This window comes from Puma concolor, chromosome B2, assembly GCF_028749965.1.
Source record: "Puma concolor isolate L17-30 chromosome B2, mPumCon1.1.hap2, whole genome shotgun sequence".
Classification (NCBI taxonomy): Eukaryota; Metazoa; Chordata; class Mammalia; order Carnivora; family Felidae; genus Puma; species Puma concolor.
The window spans coordinates 29,465,341-29,488,825 of NC_141671.1; the positions used below are offsets into that span (position 1 = coordinate 29,465,341).

A 23,485-nucleotide genomic window follows, 5' to 3' on the forward strand; every position below is an offset into this window, starting at 1 on the left:
GTAATCCAGGCCCATCTCAAGAAACAAGAAAAATCCCAAATACAAATTCTAACAGCACACCTAAAGGAAATAGAGGGGAACAGAAAGACAGCCTAAACCCAGCAGAAGAAGAGATATGACTTTCCAGGGGAGTCCTACCAGACGTCTAAAGCAGGGAAGATACCTATCCTTCTCATGCTATTCCAAAAAATAGAAAGGGAAGGAAAACTTCCAGTCTCATTCTATGAAGCCAGCATTACTTTGATTCCTAAACGAGACAGAGACCCATTTTAAAAAGAGACCTACAGGTCCATATCCCTGATGAATATGGATGCAAAAATTCACAAGAAAATACTAGCCAATTGAATTCAACAGCATATAAAAAGAATTATTCAGTGCTCGCTTCGGCAGCACATATACTAAAATTGGAATGATACAGAGAAAATTAGCATGGCCCCTCCGCAAAGATGACAGGCAAATTCGTGAAGCGTTCCATATTTTTAAAAATGAATAAATACGGGCGCCTGGGTGGCGCAGTCGGTTAAGCGGCCGACTTCAACCAGGTCACGATCTCACGGTCTGTGAGTTCGAGCCCCGCGTCGGGCTCTGGGCTGATGGCTCAGAGCCTGGAGCCTGTTTCCGATTCTGTGTCTCCCTCTCTCTCTGCCCCTCCCCCGTTCATGCTCTGTCTCTCTCTGTCCCAAAAATAAATAAACGTTGAAAAAAAAAATTAAAAAAAAAATGAATAAATAAAGCACAGGCATGAGAAAAAAAATAATAAAAATAAATAAAAAAATAAAGAAAAACTATAAGACATTAATCAAAGAAATTAAAGAATCCACAAAAAAAATGGAAAGATATTTTGTGTTAAAAAAAAAATTATTCACCGTGATCAAGTGGGATTCATTCCTGGGATGCAGGGCTGGTTCAACATTCGCAAATCCGTCAACGTGATACATCACAGTAATAAAAGATAAGAACCATATGATCCGGTCAATCGATGCAGAAAAGGCATTTGACAAAATTCAGCATCCTTTCTTAATAAAAACCCTCAAGAAAGGATAGAAGGGACACAAATATAATAAAAGCCATTTATGAAAACCCCAGCTAACATCACCCTCAATGGGGAAAAACTGAGAGCTTTTTCCCTGAGATCAGGAACACGACAGGGATGTCCACTCTCACCGCTGTAGTTTAACATAGTGTTGGAAGTTCTAGCATGAGCATTCAGACAACAAAAGGAAATCAAAGGCATCAAAATTGGCAAAGATGAAATCAGGCTTTGACTTTTTGCAAGATGACATGATATTATACATGGAAAATCCGATAGAGTCCACCAAAATTCTGCTCGAACTGATACATGAATTTAGCAAAGTTGCAGGATACAAAATCAATGTACAGAAATCAATTGTATTCTTATACACTAATGATGAAGCAACAGAAAGACAATAAACTGATCCCATTCACAATTGCACCAAGAAGCATAAAATAACTAGGGATAAATCTAACCAAAGATGTACAAGAGCTGTATGCTGAAAACTATAGAAAGCTTATGAAGGAAATTGAAGAAAATATAATGAAATGGAAAAACATTCCATTCTCACGGATTGGAAGAATAAATATTGTCAAAATGTCAGTACTACCCAACGCTATCTACACATTCAATGCAATCCCAATCAAAATTGCACCAGCATTCTTCCCGAAGCTAGAACAAGCAATGCTAAAATTCATATGGAACCACAAAAGGCCCCGTATAGCCAAAGTAATTTAGAAGAAGAAGACCAAAGCAGGAGGCATCACAATCCCAGCCTCTACTACAAAGCTGTCGTCATCAAGACAGCATGGTATTGGCACAAAACAGACACATAGACCAATGGAATAGAACTAGACCCAGAACTAGACCCACAAACGTATGGCCAACTAATCTTTGACAAAGCAGGATTTTCCAATGGAAATATCTCTCTAACAAATGGTGCTGGGAGAGCTTGGACAGCAACATGCAGAAGGTTGAAACTAGGCCACTTTCTCACACCATTCACAAAAACAAACTCAAAATGGATAAAGGACGTGAATGTGAGACAGGAAACCATCAAAACGCTAGAGGAGAAAGCAGGAAAAGACCTGTCTGACCTCAGTCATAGCAATTTCTTACTCGACACATCCCCAAAGGCAAGGGGATTAAAAGCAAAAAATGAACTACCGGGACTTCATGAAGATAAAAAGCTTCAGCCCAGCAAAGGAAACAACCAACAAAACTAGAAAGCAACCAACGGAATGGGAAAAGATGTTTGCAAATGACATATCGGACAAAGGGCTAGTATCCAAAATCTCTAAAGAGCTCACCAAACTCCACACTCGAAAATCAAATAACCCAGTGAAGACATGGGCAGAAGACATGAATAGACACTTCTCTAAAGAAGACATCCGGATGGCCAACAGGCACAGGAAAAGATGCTCAACGTCGCTCCTCATCAGGGAACTACAAATCAAACTCACACTCAGATATCACCTCATGCCAGTCAGAGTGGCCAAAATGAACAATTCAGGAGACTATAGATGCTGGAGAGGATGTGGAGAAACGGGAACCCTCTTGCACTGTTGGTGGGAATAAAATTGGTGCAGCCACTCTGGAAAACAGTGTGGAGGTTCCTCAAAAAATTAAAAATAGACCTAACTTATGACCCAGCCGTAGCACTGCTAGAAATTTACCCAAGGGATACAGGAGTACTGATGCATAGAGGCACTTGTACCCCAATGTTTATAGCAGCACTCTCAACAATAGCCAAATTATGGAAAGAGCCTAAATATCCATCAACTGATGAATGGATAAAGAAATTGTGGCTTGTGGCAATGAGAAAGAATGAAATATGGCCCTTTGTGGCAACGTGGATGGAACTGGAGAGTCTTATGCTAAGTGAAATAAGCCATACAGAGAAAGACAGATACCCAATGTTTTCACTCTTATGTGGATCCTGAGAAACTTAACAGAAACCCATGGGGGAGGGGAAGGAAAAAAAAAAAAAAAAGGTTAGGGTGAGAGAGAGCCAAAGCATAAGAGACTCTTAAAAACTGAGAACAAACTGAGGGTTGATGGGGGGTGGGACGGAAGGGAGGGTGGGTGATGATGGGTATTGAGGGGGGCATTTTTTCGGGATGAGCACTGGGTGTTGTATGGAAACCAATTTGACAATAAATTTCATATATTGAAAAAATATATATAAAAGTAAAAGCAAAAAAAGGAAAGAACTCTGTGCATGCACCTCTAAAAATTGACGCTGCTGCCCCATGACAGAGCTGTCTTTAACCGCTTTCTTCTTTCTGTCTCGTCACTTTCCCAAGTGTCCACTTTTTCTTCAACACATCTTTCTGTTTGTGTGTGCCAGTGCCCATGTGAGGATTTGCATAGCAGCATGACTCCAAATGGACAGCAAGTGCAGGCATGATTCCTCCCAGAATATGACAGCCTCTCCTTTCTAAAGCAAGAGTGATGGCAGGGGTTTCAGCCATGGCCTAAAACAGCAGATTCCAGCCTTCTCTTCTGGACTCCTCCCCCCCCCCCCCCCCGTGGTCTGGGCCAGTCTTAATCTCTTGATGAGATCATTCACCCCATTGTACCTTGAGAGCTCAGACACGTAACTACAAAAGCCATTTCTCCAGAGGATGTGATGTCAGGCTCCATTAACAGTGGATGGGGTGTCTGGTAGGGAGTGCTCAGCCACGCCTGTATACTAAGAATTCTGGTGTACTGTATACAACTGTAAAAGCCGGCATAATATAGGCAAATGTGTGGAGCCAGTGAAGATATAGCAGGTCTTTGTCCTCTACCAGGTACGCAGGACATCACTGACCCAGGAGTGTAGGCGTGTGCTCCCTTGCTTTATGACGTGTGCTAATGCAGCCAAGACTCTGCTCAAGAAGTAGGTCTTCAGCACCCACCCCACCCCACTAGCACCTACTTTTCCCAGTAGAGACGGCATGGATATCATTCAGGCAGAAACACTATATCTCTGAATACCTCCACACCTTCCACACCTGCCTCTGCTGCTAGGCATGCAGAGATCTGTTATTCAGAAAGACATAGATCATTTCCGAAGGCAAATAATTCTCCAAAGATAAAGTTCTTGCTTTGCTTACAGTTATAGTTGTGCCCCTGTATTAGATATCTGAGGAAGAAACATGAAACCGATGTGTTTCTTTCTCATACAAGTGAAACCTGGACGTGGTTAGTCTATAACAAATTATGGATTGCCCACCATCACATACAAGTGATCTCCCTGCTCTAACATCTTAGTATATGATTTCCTTTGTCAACATCTAAAAAAATCAGAATCCATACTTCACACATTATGCTATGGATAAAACCTCAAGTTCTTTCCATAAAAATTAATTGGTCTTGAATAAAGTTTCCTTTAATTATTATATAAATTTAGATAAAATGCAACCTGTACATTGAGATATAGTGTTTTAAACTGATCAAGTAATTAAAGTGTTTTATTATTTTTCCTGAAAAACACTTTATCCACAAATATCCCATTTTGGCATATTTCTTACTTTGACGTTTATAAAGCACAGCACCAAAACAAAACTGTGTGTGTGAACAAAGCTCCAAGATAAACTGAGTTAGGATAGATGGCTCACAATGGAGGTGCAAAAGTAGCAAGACCAAATCATCTACTCATTTTTTTCCTATTTTTTCCCAAAATTTTATTTAAATTCTCGTTAGTTAACATACAGTGCAATATTAGTTTCTGGAGTACAATTCAGTGATTCCTCATTTATTCACAAAAACCAGTGCTCATCATAACAAGTGCCCTCCTCAACGCCCATCTGCCAATGCTCATCCCCCACCCACCCAGAAAGAGAAATCAGTGAATGACTCCATTGACAATTGCACCAATGGTACTTTGTAAGATAGATATCAATGTAACCAAAGAGGTATAAATTGTGTACTCTGGCAACATAACATGGAACTGAAAGAGGACAAAAATGAATGGGAAAACATTCCCTGCCCATGGTTTGGAAGTACAAACTTGGTTTAGATGGCTATACTACCCAAAGCAATCTACACATTTAAGGCAATCCTTAACAAAATACCACCGTTATCGTTCACAGAAAAAACGATCCTGAAATTCCTATGGAATGACATAAGACCCCAAGTAACCAAAGCAATCCTGAATAAGAAAAGCAAAGCTGGAGGTCTCATTTTGAACTTATTCCAAAGAGCCCTTAAAAGAAACACAAGAAAAACGAGACAACGGAAAGAAAGCTTAATGATTATTGTGACTGACTCACGTATTCCAAGAATACTTCCTTTTGTTTTGTCTGCATGCTCAGCAGTAATCAAATAAAATCAAATGTTTGCCTCTGAGATGTTTAGAATAAATGAAAAAAAAAAAAAAACACAGCAGAAGGTGTTATCCTGAAGTTTCAATGTTTCTGACATTCTCTAATCCTAAGTGTTTGAAAATATTCAAACTCCTCATTTCTAGCTGATAGTAGAATTTGAAAAAGTGCAGGAACCACAAATGACACACTGTCTTTCAAGTGAATTTAGATCTTTCTGTGTTTATGTCACATGTCACTTCCCTGTTTGGAGATTACACAGAAGTACTCAAAGCTCAACCTCTGGAAGGCTTCCCACTTTAGTTGAAAGATGGTTTCTCTACAGGCTTCTTTCACAGAGGTGAGTATATTGCACTATGTTCATAGGCCTCGCATGAGTCTTCAAACACTTCAAACTCAGTGAAACGAAGTTTAGGTGAAAGAGCCCCTCCCCAACAGTCTTGTTTCAGGGGGTTGAGCATTTGGCTCTTTCCATGTAGGTCATGCTTGGGTTTTCAAACTATGTTAACGTTGTAAAACCACATGTCAGGTGAAAGGTGCTTTCCCCACAGTGTGTTTTCACAAAAGTGAGTATGTGGAACTTTCCTCATAGGGCGGGCATACACGTCTCACCTAGCGATGTTAGTGGAAAGATGGTTTCCCCACAGTGTTTTTCCACTGATTTCAGTACATGGCGCTTTCTGAACGCATAGGACCCGCATAGGCCACGCACTCAGAGAAACCACAAGTTAGTTGAAAAATGCTTTCTCTACCGTATGGTTTCACAGAGTTGAGTGTATGGCACTTCGCGCATAGGCCCCGCATAGGTTTTCAAACGAGATGCTACTTGAAAAATTGTCCCACAGTGTATTCTCTCACGGTGTCCCTTTCCTCATCGATCCCCACAAAGGTTTTCAAACACTTCTTTCTACCTTAGTCATAAAAGATGTTCCTTGAAAGACGGTTTCCGCCCCAAGTGCTGTAGAAGGTATTTTCGGCGCAGGTCCCGCAGACATTTTCAGACATTTCTAACTGAGTGAACCGAGATGTTAGTTGAAAGACAGTTTCGCCACAGTGCTGTTTCACAGACAAGAGCGCATGGCACTCTCCTTCTAGGCGCCGCATGTGTATTCCAACACTTCTGACTCAGGGAAGGATTGTTTGTCCACAGTGTTGGTTCACAGAGTTAAGTCTATGGCTCCTTCCCCGTAAGCCATGCAAAGGATTTAAAACCATTTTCGCTTTGTGAAACAAGATGTTAACTGAAAGATGTTTATCCCACAGTGCTGTTTCATAGAGTTGAGAACACGCACCTTCTGCCTAAGCTGCGCAGTGTTTTTCAAACACTTCTAACAGTGAAACAAGATGTTAGTTGAAAAATGGCTTTTCCACAGTAATCTCTGACAGTGTCAATTATAAGTCCCTTTCCTAATTGTTCTCCGCGTAGATTTCCAAACATTTCTAACTCAGTGATGCAAAATATTAGTTGAAAGATGCTGTCCGCAAACTGCAGTTTGACAGAGTTGAGTATATTGCACTTTGGGCATAGGCCCCACATAGTTTTGAAAAACTTTTAATTTTAGGGCAACGAGATGTTAGTTGAAAGATGGTTCCCCCACCAGTGTTGTTGTTGGAAAGACGGTTTGTCCACAATATTCTCTCACGGCGTCAAGTATATGTCACTGTCCTGAACGTTCCCCGCATAGATTTCTCAAACATTTCTAATTTAGTGAACCGAGATGTTAGTGGAAAGATGGTTTGGCGACAGGGTTGTTTCACAGAGTTGAGAATATGGCACTTGGTCTGTAGGCGCCGCACTTGTCTTCAAAGCGTTCTCGTTTAGTGAAACCTGAGGTTAGTGGAAAGTTTTTCACCACAGAGTTGACCATAGGGCACTTTCGCCACAAGCCCCGCAAGTTTGTCAGGAGTTCCAACTAAGTGAAGTGAGATGTCAGCTGCAAGGTGGCTTCCCCACAACGTTGCTTCACAGATTGAGTCCATGGAACTTACCATTTGGGCCCCGCATAAGTTTCCAAACAGTTCTCAGTGAATTCAGATGTTTGTTGAAAGAGTCTTTCACCGCCGTGTAGATTGCCAGAGTAGCGTATAAGGCATTTTATGGGTCGGCCCCATAAACGGTTTGAACCACATCTACCATAGTGAAACCTGATGATTTTTGAAAGATAGTTTCTGCACAGTGTTTGTTCCATTCAGAGTTGAGCTTATGGCACGTTCGTCATTGGCCCCGCATAGTTTTTCAAACGCTTCTAACTTCTGAAGCAAGATGTTCGTTGAAGGATCGTTTCCACACAAAGTGTCTTTGCCAGAATTGAGTAAATAAAAGGCACCACCCCTTAGGCCACCCGTGTATGTTCCAACGACTCTGTGACTTAGTGAAACCAGATTTTGGGTGATGGCTTCCCTTCGGTGTTGTTTCACAGAGTATATGGCACTTACGTTGTAGGTCCTGCGTAGATTTTCAAGCAGTTCTCACTAAGTGAAATCAAGAGTTAGTTGAAAGGGTGTTTCACCACACTGTTGTTTCACAGAGTGGAGTGTATGGCACCATCCGCCTTGGTCCCGAATGTGTATTCAAGCGTTTCTAACTCGGTGAAAGCAGATTGTAGGGGAAACATGCCTTCCCCACCTTGTTGTTTCCAGAGTTGCGCCCATGGCACTTTCCATAAGTAGTTCATGCATAGGTTTTCAAAGTCTTCTTTGGGAAACTAGATGTGAGTTGAAAGTTGTTTCTCCATGGTGTTTTTTCGCAGAGTTGATTACCTGGCCCTTTCCACATGGTCCCCGCCTAGGTTTTATTACGCTTCTATCTAGTGACACAAGTTGTTAGTTGAAAGACGGTTTATCCACAGTATTCTCTCAGTGTCGAATGCATGCTACTTTCCACATCGTTCCCCGTATAGGTTTTCAAACACTTCGAACGTAGTGAGAAAATGTTGGTTGAACGACGGTTTCTGCAAAGTGCCGTTTGCCAGAGCTGAGTATATGGCAGTTCCGTCACAGGCCCCTCATAGTTTTTTGAAACCCTTCTAACTTGGTGAAACGAGATGGCAGTTGAAAGATGGCTTCCCCACGGTGCTTTTTCACAAACTTGAGTATATGGCACTTACTGTGTAGGCCCCGCCTAGGTTTTTTAAAGAAGTCTCTCCCACTCAGTGAAACCAGATGATAGTTGAAAGATTGTTTCACCACAGTGTTCTTTCACAGAGTGGAGTATAGGTCACTTTTGTCATAGGCCCCGAAAGGGTTTTCAAAGAGTTCTCACTTAGCGAAATCAGATGAGCGTTGAGTGTTTCAAAACAGTGCTGTTTCACAGAGTGGAGTGTATAGCACTATCTGCCTAGGCCCCTCACGTGTAGTCAAACTTTTCTAATTTAGTGAAATCAGATCTTAGATGAAACGTGGTTCCTACTCAGTGTTGTTTCGAGAGTTGAGCATATGGCTCTTTCCTTGTAGGTGATCCACAGGTTGTCAAACTATTTTAACTTGAAAATAGGTGATTTCAATATTTTAACTTGATGTTAGGTGAAAGATGCCTTGTCCACAGTGTTTTCTCACATAGTTGATTGAGTATATGCACCTTTCTGCATACTTCCCACATAGGTCTTCAAATCCTTCTTAGTGAAACAAGATAGATGGCAGTTGAAAGGTGGTTTGTTCACAGTATTCTCTCACAGAGTCGTGTATATGTCACTTTCTGCAGCGTTCCCCGCGTATGTTTTCATATACTTTTAACTTAGGGAAACAAGATGCTACTTGATAGATTGTTTTTGCAAAGTGCTGGTCGACGCCGCTAAGTATATGGCTCTTTTGGCCTAGGCCCCGAATAGGTTTTCCAAGAGTTCTCACTTGGTGAAATCAGGTGAGACTTGAAAGAGAGTTTCAAAACACTAGTGCTTGCAAAGTGCTGGTTGACAGAGTTGAGGCTATGGCACGTCCGGCATTGGCTTCTCATATAGTTTCTGGAACAATTCTAACTTAGTGAAACGAGACAGTGGAAAGAGGGTTTCCCCACAGTGTTGTTTCACAGAATTCAGTATATGACGCTCTCTGCCTGGTCCCCGCATTGCTCTTCAAACAACTCTAACTTAGTGAAAGGACATGTCAGTTGAAAGATGGTTTCCCTACCATGTTGTTTCACAGAGTTCAGTATATGACACTCTGCCCAGGCCCCGTATATGGTTACCACCACGTCTAACTTGGCGACAAGAGATCTTCCTTGCAAGACGGTATCCCCACAGTGTTTCACGGAGTAGAGGATATGGCACTATCCGCAAAGTCTCCGCCTGGGATTTCAAACACTTCTACCTTAGGGAAACGAGATGGTAGTTGAAAGATAGGTTCCCCAAAGTGCTACTTGACAGAATTGAGTACATGTAACTTTCCTCATTGGCTGTGCTAGGTTGTCCAGCAACTTCCAACGTAATGAAACAAGATAGTAGTCGAAGGATGGCTTCCCCACAGTGCTTTCGCACAGTTGAGTGGATGGCACTTTCCGCTTAGACTCCCGATAGATTTCCAACACTTCTCACTTAGTGAAACACGGTGTCAGTGGAAAGATGGTCCGACAACACTGTTGTTTTACGTCCCTGTCCTCATACTTCCTTGCATGGGTTTTCGAACGCTTCTGTCTTAGTGAAACAAGAGGCTCGTTGAAAGACGGTTTGTCCACGCTAATGTCTCCCAGTCTCGGCTGTATGTCACTTTCCACATCGTTCCCTGCATAGGTTTTTAACAATTCTCACTCAGCGATACAAGATGTTAGTTGAAAGATGGTTTCCGCCAAGTGCATTTTGAGAGGTGGGCCACAGTGTGTGGCACTTTGGGCATAGGCCGCGCATACATTTTCAAACTCTTGCCACAGTGAAAGGAGATGTTGGTTGAAAGGTGGTTTCCCTTCAGTGTTGTTTCTCCGCGTTGAGTATACGGCACTCACCCTGTAGTTCCCGCATAGGTTTCAAGCGGTACTCACCTAATTAGTGAAACCGGATGTTAGTTGAAAGATTGTTTCGCCGCCGTGTTGTTACCAAGAGTGGTTTCAAAGGGAATGACACTTTCGGAATAGGCCCCGCATAGGTTTTCAAACACTTCTAATTCGGTGAAACGAGAGGTTAGCGGAAAGATGGTTTGCCCACAAGAGTCTCTCACAGTGTCGTGTATACGTCACTTTCCACATCGTTCCGTGCATGGGTTGTCAAATATTTCTAACTCCGTGATGCAACATTTAGTTGAAAGATGGTTTCCGCACAGTGCAGCGTGATAGAACTGAGTATATGGTACTTTCTAACCTACTGAAAACGAGACGTTTACTTGAAAGGTGGTTTCTCCCCACCCCCATTGTTGCTTCTTAGAGTTGCGTCTATGGCATTTGCCCTGTAGGCCCCCCGCGTCGGTTTTCAAAGAGTTCCCAGTGAAATCAGATGTTAGTTGAAAGACTGTTTTACCACAGTGTTATTTCGGAGTGGAGTGTGTGGCACTTTGCGTGATGGTCCCGTAAGGGGTTTCAAACACACCGAACCTAGAGAAACCAGATGTTTGTTGAAAGATTCTTTCACCCCAGTGTTGTTTCACAGAGTTGAGTCTATGGCACTGTCTGCCTAGGCCCCGCATGTGTGGTCACTTTTCACTTAGTGAGACCAGATATTAGGTGAAAGATGTTTTCCCCACAGTTTTGTTTCACAGAGTTGAGTATGTGGCCCTTTCCCTGTGAGTGATTCGTAAGTTTTCACACTATCTTCACTTTGTGAAACCAGATGTGAGCTGAAAGACGCTGCGTCTCCACAGTGTTGTTTTGTTTTGTTTCTTTCACAAAGTTGAGTCTATGTCCCTTTCGGCCTAGGCCGCGCATAGGTTTTCCAACCCTTCTCCCTTAGCGAAACAAGATGACAACTGAAAGACGGGTTTCCCCACAGTGTAGTGCCCAGATTTCGGTATATGGCGCTTTCCGCATAGATCCCGCATAGGTTTTCAAACACTTCTACCCTAGTGAAACGACGTTAGTTGAAATATGGTTTCCACACAGTGTTTTTTCACAGAGGTGAGTATATGACTCCCTGTAGGGCCCGCATAGGTTTTCAGACAGTTCTCAGGTGAAACGAGATGTTAGGTCAAAGATAGGTTGGTTCCCCAAAGTGCTGCTTGACCGGGTTGAGTATATGGCACTGTCCCCACAGGTTCCGCATAGGTTTTCAAGCACTTCTAACTTAGTGAAACGAAATGTTACTTGAAAAGTAGTTTCCCCACAGTGTTTCACTGGGTCGAGTGTATGGCAGTTTCCACACAGGTGCGGTATAGTTTTCAAGCACGTCTAACTCGGGGACAGCACATGGTAGTTGAAAGAAGTTTTCCCCACAGTGTTGTTTCACAGAGTTGAGTGTAGGGCACTACCCCTTCCTAGGCAACACGTTTCCGTCAATTCTTAGTGGAAGGAGATGGGAGGATCGCTTCCCCATAGTGCTCCTTGACAGATTTGAGTATATGGCACTTACCGCGTAAGCTCCACTGACTCTTCTGACTTGAGACGAGATTTTAAGTGAAAGAAGTCTCTCCACAATATTTTTACACAGGATCGAGTATATGTCACAGTCACCATTTCCCCCCGCAAATGTTATCACAAACTTCTAACTTCGTGTTTGAAAAACCCATGCGGGGGCCTATGCGGATAGTGCCATATGCTGAACGCAACACTGTGGTGAACGCTTCTTCAGATACCATCTGGTTTCGCCGTTAGAAGTGTTTATAAACCTATGGGGGTTCGCCACGAAAGCGCCGTAAGCTCAAGACTGTGAAACCACAGTGTCCCGAAACTATCTTTCAACTACCATCTGGTTTCAGTACGCTAAAAGTGTTTGAACAACAGGCGGGGCCTATTGGGATACTACCATAAAGTCAACTCTGTGACACAACGCTGTGGTGAAACAACCTTTCAACTTACGTCTGGTTTCAGTAAGTGATTAAAACCTATATGGTGCCTATGAGGGAAGCGCCGTCTCTTCTCTCTGAGGCAACACTGCGAGGAACTAACAGTTCAAATAAGGTTCAACTGACGTTCAAAAAACGCCTCGTTTCATGAAGTTAGAAATGTTTGAAAAACTTGCGGGGCCTTTGCCGAAAGTGCCTTATAGTCTCTCAAACTGCACCTTGCAGAAACCATCATCTTTCAACTAACATGTCGTATCACGAAGTTAGAAGTCGTTGAATACCCATGTGGGGAACGATGTGGAAAGTGACATATACTCGACACGGTGGGAGAATACTGTGGACGAACCATCTTTCAACTAACATCTTGTTTCCCTGAGTTGGACGTGTTTGCAAACCTAAGGGGCCTAGGAGGGAAGTGCCATACACCGAAATCTGTAGAGCCGCACTGGGGGCGGGGGTGGGGGGTGGGGGACGGTGGGGGAGGAACCATCTTTCAACTGACACCTTGGCTCACTTAGAAGTGTTTGAAAAACCCGTGCGAGACCTACAAGGAAAGTGTAGGCAACACTGTGAAACAACGCTGTGTAGGAATCTTTGAACTCATATCATGTTTCCCTGTTACAGGTGGAGAAATCCTCTATCTATTAGTATAAAGAAAGCGCCGTTTACTTAACTTCGTGAAACATCATTGTGGGGAAACTATCTTTCAAAAACCACTGGGTCAACTAAGTGGTAAGTGTTGGAAAACCCATGAGGGGCTTACACGGAAAGTGCCAGACACTCAACTCTGTCACCCATCACTGTGTTGAAACCGTTGTGAAACAACCATCTCGTTTCACAAGTTTAGAAGTGTTCAGAAACTTCTGTGGGGCTCGTGAGTAAAGTGCCATTAACCTCTGTCAAACAGCGCGTAGCGGGCAAGGTCTGCCCACTAACATCACGTTTCACTGTTACACGTCTTTGAAAACCCATGTGGAGCTTACGCGGTAAGTGCCATATACTCAAATCTGTCAAGGAGCACTATGGGGAAGCGATCCTCCCATCTCCTTCCACTAAGAATTGACGGAAACGTGTTGCCTAGGAAGGGGTAGTGCCCTACACTCAACTCTGTGAAACAACACTGTGGGGAAAGCTTCTTTCAACTACCATGTGCTGTCCCCGAGTTAGACGTGCTTGAAAACTATACCGCACCTGTGTGGAAACTGCCATACACTCGACCCAGTGAAACACTGTGGGGAAACTACTTTTCAAGTAACATTTCGTTTCACTAAGTTAGAAGTGCTTGAAAACCTATGCGGAACCTGTGGGGACAGTGCCATATACTCAACCCGGTCAAGCAGCACTTTGGGGAACCAACCTATCTTTGACCTAACATCTCGTTTCACCTGAGAACTGTCTGAAAACCTATGCGGGCCCTACAGGGAGTCATATACTCACCTCTGTGAAAAAACACTGTGTGGAAACCATATTTCAACTAACGTCGTTTCACTAGGGTAGAAGTGTTTGAAAACCTATGCGGGATCTATGCGGAAAGCGCCATATACCGAAATCTGGGCACTACACTGTGGGGAAACCCGTCTTTCAGTTGTCATCTTGTTTCGCTAAGGGAGAAGGGTTGGAAAACCTATGCGCGGCCTAGGCCGAAAGGGACATAGACTCAACTTTGTGAAAGAAACAAAACAAAACAACACTGTGGAGACGCAGCGTCTTTCAGCTCACATCTGGTTTCACAAAGTGAAGATAGTGTGAAAACTTACGAATCACTCACAGGGAAAGGGCCACATACTCAACTCTGTGAAACAAAACTGTGGGGAAAACATCTTTCACCTAATATCTGGTCTCACTAAGTGAAAAGTGACCACACATGCGGGGCCTAGGCAGACAGTGCCATAGACTCAACTCTGTGAAACAACACTGGGGTGAAAGAATCTTTCAACAAACATCTGGTTTCTCTAGGTTCGGTGTGTTTGAAACCCCTTACGGGACCATCACGCAAAGTGCCACACACTCCACTCCGAAATAACACTGTGGTAAAACAGTCTTTCAACTAACATCTGATTTCACTGGGAACTCTTTGAAAACCGACGCGGGGGGCCTACAGGGCAAATGCCATAGACGCAACTCTAAGAAGCAACAATGGGGGTGGGGAGAAACCACCTTTCAAGTAAACGTCTCGTTTTCAGTAGGTTAGAAAGTACCATATACTCAGTTCTATCACGCTGCACTGTGCGGAAACCATCTTTCAACTAAATGTTGCATCACGGAGTTAGAAATATTTGACAACCCATGCACGGAACGATGTGGAAAGTGACGTATACACGACACTGTGAGAGACTCTTGTGGGCAAACCATCTTTCCGCTAACCTCTCGTTTCACCGAATTAGAAGTGTTTGAAAACCTATGCGGGGCCTATTCCGAAAGTGTCATTCCCTTTGAAACCACTCTTGGTAACAACACGGCGGCGAAACAATCTTTCAACTAACATCCGGTTTCACTAATTAGGTGAGTACCGCTTGAAACCTATGCGGGAACTACAGGGTGAGTGCCGTATACTCAACGCGGAGAAACAACACTGAAGGGAAACCACCTTTCAACCAACATCTCCTTTCACTGTGGCAAGAGTTTGAAAATGTATGCGCGGCCTATGCCCAAAGTGCCACACACTGTGGCCCACCTCTCAAAATGCACTTGGCGGAAACCATCTTTCAACTAACATCTTGTATCGCTGAGTGAGAATTGTTAAAAACCTATGCAGGGAACGATGTGGAAAGTGACATACAGCCGAGACTGGGAGACATTAGCGTGGACAAACCGTCTTTCAACGAGCCTCTTGTTTCACTAAGACAGAAGCGTTCGAAAACCCATGCAAGGAAGTATGAGGACAGGGACGTAAAACAACAGTGTTGTCGGACCATCTTTCCACTGACACCGTGTTTCACTAAGTGAGAAGTGTTGGAAATCTATCGGGAGTCTAAGCGGAAAGTGCCATCCACTCAACTGTGCGAAAGCACTGTGGGGAAGCCATCCTTCGACTACTATCTTGTTTCATTACGTTGGAAGTTGCTGGACAACCTAGCACAGCCAATGAGGAAAGTTACATGTACTCAATTCTGTCAAGTAGCACTTTGGGGAACCTATCTTTCAACTACCATCTCGTTTCCCTAAGGTAGAAGTGTTTGAAATCCCAGGCGGAGACTTTGCGGATAGTGCCATATCCTCTACTCCGTGAAACACTGTGGGGATACCGTCTTGCAAGGAAGATCTCTTGTCGCCAAGTTAGACGTGGTGGTAACCATATACGGGGCCTGGGCAGAGTGTCATATACTGAACTCTGTGAAACAACATGGTAGGGAAACCATCTTTCAACTGACATGTCCTTTCACTAAGTTAGAGTTGTTTGAAGAGCAATGCGGGGACCAGGCAGAGAGCGTCATATACTGAATTCTGTGAAACAACACTGTGGGGAAACCCTCTTTCCACTGTCTCGTTTCACTAAGTTAGAATTGTTCCAGAAACTATATGAGAAGCCAATGCCGGACGTGCCATAGCCTCAACTCTGTCAACCAGCACTTTGCAAGCACTAGTGTTTTGAAACTCTCTTTCAAGTCTCACCTGATTTCACCAAGTGAGAACTCTTGGAAAACCTATTCGGGGCCTAGGCCAAAAGAGCCATATACTTAGCGGCGTCGACCAGCACTTTGCAAAAACAATCTATCAAGTAGCATCTTGTTTCCCTAAGTTAAAAGTATATGAAAACATACGCGGGGAACGCTGCAGAAAGTGACATATACACGACTCTGTGAGAGAATACTGTGAACAAACCACCTTTCAACTGCCATCTATCTTGTTTCACTAAGAAGGATTTGAAGACCTATGTGGGAAGTATGCAGAAAGGTGCATATACTCAATCAACTATGTGAGAAAACACTGTGGACAAGGCATCTTTCACCTAACATCAAGTTAAAATATTGAAATCACCTATTTTCAAGTTAAAATAGTTTGACAACCTGTGGATCACCTACAAGGAAAGAGCCATATGCTCAACTCTCGAAACAACACTGAGTAGGAACCACGTTTCATCTAAGATCTGATTTCACTAAATTAGAAAAGTTTGACTACACGTGAGGGGCCTAGGCAGATAGTGCTATACACTCCACTCTGTGAAACAGCACTGTTTTGAAACACTCAACGCTCATCTGATTTCGCTAAGTGAGAACTCTTTGAAAACCCTTTCGGGGCCTATGACAAAAGTGACCTATACTCCACTCTGTGAAAGAACACTGTGGTGAAACAATCTTTCAACTATCATCTGGTTTCACTGAGTGGGAGAGACTTCTTTAAAAAACCTAGGCGGGGCCTACACAGTAAGTGCCATATACTCAAGTTTGTGAAAAAGCACCGTGGGGAAGCCATCTTTCAACTGCCATCTCGTTTCACCAAGTTAGAAGGGTTTCAAAAAACTATGAGGGGCCTGTGACGGAACTGCCATATACTCAGCTCTGGCAAACGGCACTTTGCAGAAACCGTCGTTCAACCAACATTTTCTCACTACGTTCGAAGTGTTTGAAAACCTATACGGGGAACGATGTGGAAAGTAGCATGCATTCGACACTGAGAGAATACTGTGGATAAACCGTCTTTCAACTAACAACTTGTGTCACTAGATAGAAGCGTAATAAAACCTAGGCGGGGACCATGTGGAAAGGGCCAGGTAATCAACTCTGCGAAAAAACACCATGGAGAAACAACTTTCAACTCACATCTAGTTTCCCAAAGAAGACTTTGAAAACCTATGCATGAACTACTTATGGAAAGTGCCATGGGCGCAACTCTGGAAACAACAAGGTGGGGAAGGCATGTTTCCCCTACAATCTGCTTTCACCGAGTTAGAAACGCTTGAATACACATTCGGGACCAAGGCGGATGGTGCCATACACTCCACTCTGTGAAACAACAGTGTGGTGAAACACCCTTTCAACTAACTCTTGATTTCACTTAGTGAGAACTGCTTGAAAATCTACGCAGGACCTACAACGTAAGTGCCATATACTCTGTGAAACAACACCGAAGGGAAGCCATCACCCAAAATCTGGTTTCACTAAGTCACAGAGTCGTTGGAACATACACGGGTGGCCTAAGGGGTGGTGCCTTTTATTTACTCAATTCTGGCAAAGACACTTTGTGTGGAAACGATCCTTCAACGAACATCTTGCTTCAGAAGTTAGAAGCGTTTGAAAAACTATGCGGGGCCAATGACGAACGTGCCATAAGCTCAACTCTGAATGGAACAAACACTGTGCAGAAACTATCTTTCAAAAATCATCAGGTTTCACTATGGTAGATGTGGTTCAAACCGTTTATGGGGCCGACCCATAAAATGCCTTATACGCTACTCTGGCAATCTACACGGCGGTGAAAGACTCTTTCAACAAACATCTGAATTCACTGAGAACTGTTTGGAAACTTATGCGGGGCCCAAATGGTAAGTTCCATGGACTCAATCTGTGAAGCAACGTTGTGGGGAAGCCACCTTGCAGCTGACATCTCACTTCACTTAGTTGGAACTCCTGACAAACTTGCGGGGCTTGTGGCGAAAGTGCCCTATGGTCAACTCTGTGGTGAAAAACTTTCCACTAACCTCAGGTTTCACTAAACGAGAACGCTTTGAAGACAAGTGCGGCGCCTACAGACCAAGTGCCATATTCTCAACTCTGTGAAACAACCCTGTCGCCAAACCATCTTTCCACTAACATCTCGGTTCACTAAATTAGAAATGTTTGAGAAATCTATGCGGGGAACGTTCAGGACAGTGACATATACTTGACGCCGTGAGAGAATATTGTGGACAAACCGTCTTTCCAACAACAACACTGGTGGGGGAACCATCTTTCAACTAACATCTCGTTGCCCTAAAATTAAAAGTTTTTCAAAACTATGTGGGGCCTATGCCCAAAGTGCAATATACTCAACTCTGTCAAACTGCAGTTTGCGGACAGCATCTTTCAACTAATATTTTGCATCACTGAGTTAGAAATGTTTGGAAATCTACGCGGAGAACAATTAGGAAAGGGACTTATAATTGACACTGTCAGAGATTACTGTGGAAAAGCCATTTTTCAACTAACATCTTGTTTCACTGTTAGAAGTGTTTGAAAAACACTGCGCAGCTTAGGCAGAAGGTGCGTGTTCTCAACTCTATGAAACAGCACTGTGGGATAAACATCTTTCAGTTAACATCTTGTTTCACAAAGCGAAAATGGTTTTAAATCCTTTGCATGGCTTACGGGGAAGGAGCCATAGACTTAACTCTGTGAACCAACACTGTGGACAAACAATCCTTCCCTGAGTCAGAAGTGTTGGAATACACATGCGGCGCCTAGAAGGAGAGTGCCATGCGCTCTTGTCTGTGAAACAGCACTGTGGCGAAACTGTCTTTCAACTAACATCTCGGTTCACTCAGTTAGAAATGTCTGAAAATGTCTGCGGGACCTGCGCCGAAAATACCTTCTACAGCACTTGGGGCGGAAACCGTCTTTCAAGGAACATCTTTTATGACTAAGGTAGAAAGAAGTGTTTGAAAACCTTTGTGGGGATCGATGAGGAAAGGGACACCGTGAGAGAATACACTGTGGGACAATTTTTCAAGTAGCATCTCGTTTGAAAACCTATGCGGGGCCTATGCGCGAAGTGCCATACACTCAACTCTGTGAAACCATACGGTAGAGAAAGCATTTTTCAACTAACTTGTGGTTTCTCTGAGTGCGTGGCCTATGCGGGTCCTATGCGTTCAGAAAGCGCCATGTACTGAAATCAGTGGAAAAACACTGTGGGGAAACCATCTTTCCACTAACATCGCTAGGTGAGACGTGTATGCCCGCCCTATGAGGAAAGTTCCACATACTCACTTTTGTGAAAACACACTGTGGGGAAAGCACCTTTCACCTGACATGTGGTTTTACAACGTTAACATAGTTTGAAAACCCAAGCATGACCTACATGGAAAGAGCCAAATGCTCAACCCCCTGAAACAAGACTGTTGGGGAGGGGCTCTTTCACCTAAACTTCGTTTCACTGAGTTTGAAGTGTTTGAAGACTCATGCGAGGCCTATGAACATAGTGCAATATACTCACCTCTGTGAAAGAAGCCTGTAGAGAAACCATCTTTCAACTAAAGTGGGAAGCCTTCCAGAGGTTGAGCTTTGAGTACTTCTGTGTAATCTCCAAACAGGGAAGTGACATGTGACATAAACACAGAAAGATCTAAATTCACTTGAAAGACAGTGTGTCATTTGTGGTTCCTGCACTTTTTCAAATTCTACTATCAGCTAGAAATGAGGAGTTTGAATATTTTCAAACACTTAGGATTAGAGAATGTCAGAAACATTGAAACTTCAGGATAACACCTTCTGCTGTGTTTTTTTTTTTTTTTCATTTATTCTAAACATCTCAGAGGCAAACATTTGATTTTATTTGATTACTGCTGAGCATGCAGACAAAACAAAAGGAAGTATTCTTGGAATACGTGAGTCAGTCACAATAATCATTAAGCTTTCTTTCCGTTGTCTCGTTTTTCTTGTGTTTCTTTTAAGGGCTCTTTGGAATAAGTTCAAAATGAGACCTCCAGCTTTGCTTTTCTTATTCAGGATTGCTTTGGTTACTTGGGGTCTTATGTCATTCCATAGGAATTTCAGGATCGTTTTTTCTGTGAACGATAACGGTGGTATTTTGTTAAGGATTGCCTTAAATGTGTAGATTGCTTTGGGTAGTATAGCCATCTAAACCAAGTTTGTACTTCCAAACCATGGGCAGGGAATGTTTTCCCATTCATTTTTGTCCTCTTTCAGTTCCATGTTATGTTGCCAGAGTACACAATTTATACCTCTTTGGTTACATTGATATCTATCTTACAAAGTACCATTGGTGCAATTGTCAATGGAGTCATTCACTGATTTCTCTTTCTGGGTGGGTGGGGGATGAGCATTGGCAGATGGGCGTTGAGGAGGGCACTTGTTATGATGAGCACTGGTTTTTGTGAATAAATGAGGAATCACTGAATTGTACTCCAGAAACTAATATTGCACTGTATGTTAACTAACGAGAATTTAAATAAAATTTTGGGAAAAAATAGGAAAAAAATGAGTAGATGATTTGGTCTTGCTACTTTTGCACCTCCATTGTGAGCCATCTATCCTAACTCAGTTTATCTTGGAGCTTTGTTCACACACACAGTTTTGTTTTGGTGCTGTGCTTTATAAACGTCAAAGTAAGAAATATGCCAAAATGGGATATTTGTGGATAAAGTGTTTTTCAGGAAAAATAATAAAACACTTTAATTACTTGATCAGTTTAAAACACTATATCTCAATGTACAGGTTGCATTTTATCTAAATTTATATAATAATTAAAGGAAACTTTATTCAAGACCAATTAATTTTTATGGAAAGAACTTGAGGTTTTATCCATAGCATAATGTGTGAAGTATGGATTCTGATTTTTTTAGATGTTGACAAAGGAAATCATATACTAAGATGTTAGAGCAGGGAGATCACTTGTATGTGATGGTGGGCAATCCATAATTTGTTATAGACTAACCACGTCCAGGTTTCACTTGTATGAGAAAGAAACACATCGGTTTCATGTTTCTTCCTCAGATATCTAATACAGGGGCACAACTATAACTGTAAGCAAAGCAAGAACTTTATCTTTGGAGAATTATTTGCCTTCGGAAATGATCTATGTCTTTCTGAATAACAGATCTCTGCATGCCTAGCAGCAGAGGCAGGTGTGGAAGGTGTGGAGGTATTCAGAGATATAGTGTTTCTGCCTGAATGATATCCATGCCGTCTCTACTGGGAAAAGTAGGTGCTAGTGGGGTGGGGTGGGTGCTGAAGACCTACTTCTTGAGCAGAGTCTTGGCTGCATTAGCACACGTCATAAAGCAAGGGAGCACACGCCTACACTCCTGGGTCAGTGATGTCCTGCGTACCTGGTAGAGGACAAAGACCTGCTATATCTTCACTGGCTCCACACATTTGCCTATATTATGCCGGCTTTTACAGTTGTATACAGTACACCGGAATTCTTAGTATACAGGCGTGGCTGAGCACTCCCTACCAGACACCCCATCCACTGTTAATGGAGCCTGACATCACATCCTCTGGAGAAATGGCTTTTGTAGTTACGTGTCTGAGCTCTCAAGGTACAATGGGGTGAATGATCTCATCAAGAGATTAAGACTGGCCCAGACCACGGGGGGGGGGGGGGGGAGGAGTCCAGAAGAGAAGGCTGGAATCTGCTGTTTTAGGCCATGGCTGAAACCCCTGCCATCACTCTTGCTTTAGAAAGGAGAGGCTGTCATATTCTGGGAGGAATCATGCCTGCACTTGCTGTCCATTTGGAGTCATGCTGCTATGCAAATCCTCACATGGGCACTGGCACACACAAACAGAAAGATGTGTTGAAGAAAAAGTGGACACTTGGGAAAGTGACGAGACAGAAAGAAGAAAGCGGTTAAAGACAGCTCTGTCATGGGGCAGCAGCGTCAATTTTTAGAGGTGCATGCACAGAGTTCTTTCCTTTTTTTGCTTTTACTTTTATATATATTTTTTCAATATATGAAATTTATTGTCAAATTGGTTTCCATACAACACCCAGTGCTCATCCCGAAAAAATGCCCCCCTCAATACCCATCATCACCCACCCTCCCTTCCGTCCCACCCCCCATCAACCCTCAGTTTGTTCTCAGTTTTTAAGAGTCTCTTATGCTTTGGCTCTCTCTCACCCTAACCTTTTTTTTTTTTTTTTCCTTCCCCTCCCCCATGGGTTTCTGTTAAGTTTCTCAGGATCCACATAAGAGTGAAAACATTGGGTATCTGTCTTTCTCTGTATGGCTTATTTCACTTAGCATAAGACTCTCCAGTTCCATCCACGTTGCCACAAAGGGCCATATTTCATTCTTTCTCATTGCCACAAGCCACAATTTCTTTATCCATTCATCAGTTGATGGATATTTAGGCTCTTTCCATAATTTGGCTATTGTTGAGAGTGCTGCTATAAACATTGGGGTACAAGTGCCTCTATGCATCAGTACTCCTGTATCCCTTGGGTAAATTTCTAGCAGTGCTACGGCTGGGTCATAAGTTAGGTCTATTTTTAATTTTTTGAGGAACCTCCACACTGTTTTCCAGAGTGGCTGCACCAATTTTATTCCCACCAACAGTGCAAGAGGGTTCCCGTTTCTCCACATCCTCTCCAGCATCTATAGTCTCCTGAATTGTTCATTTTGGCCACTCTGACTGGCATGAGGTGATATCTGAGTGTGAGTTTGATTTGTAGTTCCCTGATGAGGAGCGACGTTGAGCATCTTTTCCTGTGCCTGTTGGCCATCCGGATGTCTTCTTTAGAGAAGTGTCTATTCATGTCTTCTGCCCATGTCTTCACTGGGTTATTTGATTTTCGAGTGTGGAGTTTGGTGAGCTCTTTAGAGATTTTGGATACTAGCCCTTTGTCCGATATGTCATTTGCAAACATCTTTTCCCATTCCGTTGGTTGCTTTCTAGTTTTGTTGGTTGTTTCCTTTGCTGGGCTGAAGCTTTTTATCTTCATGAAGTCCCGGTAGTTCATTTTTTGCTTTTAATCCCCTTGCCTTTGGGGATGTGTCGAGTAAGAAATTGCTATGACTGAGGTCAGACAGGTCTTTTCCTGCTTTCTCCTCTAGCGTTTTGATGGTTTCCTGTCTCACATTCACGTCCTTTATCCATTTTGAGTTTGTTTTTGTGAATGGTGTGAGAAAGTGGCCTAGTTTCAACCTTCTGCATGTTGCTGTCCAAGCTCTCCCAGCACCATTTGTTAGAGAGATATTTCCATTGGAAAATCCTGCTTTGTCAAAGATTAGTTGGCCATACGTTTGTGGGTCTAGTTCTGGGTCTAGTTCTATTCCATTGGTCTATGTGTCTGTTTTGTGCCAATACCATGCTGTCTTGATGACGACAGCTTTGTAGTAGAGGCTGGGATTGTGATGCCTCCTGCTTTGGTCTTCTTCTTCTAAATTACTTTGGCTATACGGGGCCTTTTGTGGTTCCATATGAATTTTAGCATTGCTTGTTCTAGCTTCGGGAAGAATGCTGGTGCAATTTTGATTGGGATTGCATTGAATGTGTAGATAGCGTTGGGTAGTACTGACATTTTGACATTTATTCTTCCAATCCGTGAGAATGGAATGTTTTTCCATTTCATTATATTTTCT

At 42.9% G+C, this 23,485-nt stretch overlaps 1 non-coding gene across 1 annotated transcript; it reads left to right on the forward strand.

Annotated features, from left to right (window-relative positions):
- Positions 1-374: 374 nt before the first annotated feature.
- Positions 375-481, forward strand: LOC112853806 (U6 spliceosomal RNA). Its single transcript, XR_003222933.1, has one exon. It is a non-coding gene; the product is annotated as a U6 spliceosomal RNA (small nuclear RNA).
- The last annotated feature ends 23,004 nt before the right edge of the window (positions 482-23,485 follow it).